The sequence below is a fragment of the Stegodyphus dumicola genome, chromosome 4 (assembly GCF_044657685.1).
Source record: "Stegodyphus dumicola isolate Sdum_Otavi_A_Nest chromosome 4, ASM4465768v1".
NCBI classification, from domain to species: Eukaryota; Metazoa; Arthropoda; class Arachnida; order Araneae; family Eresidae; genus Stegodyphus; species Stegodyphus dumicola.
Window position 1 is genome coordinate 146,259,347 of NC_140771.1, and position 1,992 is coordinate 146,261,338.

Sequence of the window (1,992 nt, forward strand, 5' to 3'; positions counted from 1 at the left end):
TGATCAAAGGATTCCCAGTTAAGATCTTACTTTACTTCATAAAGTTTATCAACTTCTTACTCAGATGGCAGCACTTCCCGGAAAGTTGGCTCAAATTACGCCGATTCTGAAACCCAAGAAGGTGGCAAGTTCACCAGAATCCTACCGTCCGATAAGCCTATTGTCCTCACTTAGCAAAATTATGGAGGCAGTACTATTCAACAGGATCAACCAACATCTGGAACAAAATAATGTAATCATACCTCACCAACTTGGATTCCGAAGCAGACATTCGACGATCAACCCTGTTATAAGAATATATATCGGATTGTGGAACTCATCAGCGAAGGGCTGCAGAATATGAAAGTTGCAGGAGGTCTGATCCTGGATATAGTAAAGGCCTTGGACCGTGTATGGCTGGACACACTCATTTACAAACTACACAACCTGGGCTTCCCAGGCTACATCACAAACATAAATCCTACCTAACCGGTAGACACTTTGCTGTTCGCGTCTCAAGTACACTATCAACACGTAGGGCAATCCTTGCTGGAGTACCCCAGGGGAGTCTTCTTACACCCACTTTATTCAATATTTACCAGAACGAAATTCTCAGCACACAGAACACAACACTTGCAATGTATGCAGATGACACCAAAGTTAATGTAGATAAGACTTATAACAGGGTTGTTGATACTTGCGATGTTAGCATAAAAGTTCTGGGCAAGCCGGCAATAAAAATATTTCAGTTCTTCAATGCCTAATTCATCATAGAATCCTTTTTACCAAGAAGAACAAATTCACTAAAAGCCTGCAACCCATGGGCCAAGCAATTCCTTTATCTTGGATGATCCTCAGTAAAACTCTCTTATGGTACCCACACATAACATGTCCTTAAAAAGTTTCGAATTAGTAAAACTGCACTTCAACCTTTAATTTTTCGAAAGTGTACTTTCAATAAATAACAGGTTGCTTATTTATAAAACTGTATTGCACCCCATACTACGCTATTCCTGCCCGGTTTGGGCATAATCATGCAAGTCATATAGAAAAAAGTTACAGCAGGCACAAAATTGTGTCGTAAGACAGATCACTAACTCGCCCTGGTACGTTCGAAATCAAAAACTTCATGATGAATTAGGCATTGAAGAACTGAAATATTTTTATTGCCGGCTTGCCCAGAATTTTTATGCTAACATCGCAAGTATCAACAACCCTGTTATAAGGGTATATATGATGTAAATGATCCAAATAATTGTAAATGGCCTATGGCCATATGTTAAGTTAGAATACAGCGCCACCTATTGGATAGGGAGAGAAACTCTCACTTGGCCATCTGGATTCGGCTAAGCAACATACCAGAGCATGTATTAGATCTGAATAGTTAATTACTGTTAATAAATTAGTTAGTTCATTTGCTATACAGTCCACTTATTAGTTTAGAATCATAGTACATGGTCCGTCGAGCCGGAGAAATGAACAACATGCTGGCATTAGATAGAAATAAAACTTCGTTAAAAGAGAAACTAACTAGGTTAGAAAATGTTGTGAAGGAATATGATGATAGTTCGAATAAGAATGAAATTCAAATAAAGTATAGATCCCTTCAAAGCATTCAAATGGATATTAGAAACTTGAGGATTAGATATTTCGAAAGCGTTGATGAAAAAGATGTCACAGCTATTGATGAAGAAATCGCCGAAATGGAAGAAAGAACTGAAGTACTCGAGGTAAGAATTATGGAAATTCTATCATCTATCGCACATTCTGAAAATGAAAATGATTGTAGTAAATTTGATCCTAAAGTACAAGTACGTTTGCCAGAATTACCAATTCCTAAATTTTCTGGTAAATATACCGAATGGAATAATTTTAAGCTTCAATTCGAAAACATCATAGCGAGTAACACTCAACTGACAGAAGTTCAGAAACTGTACTATTTAAAGGCTGCATTAACTGATGAAGCAAAAAATCTTGAAACTGTTGATGATACTTTTAGTTCTCTCTTTAAAC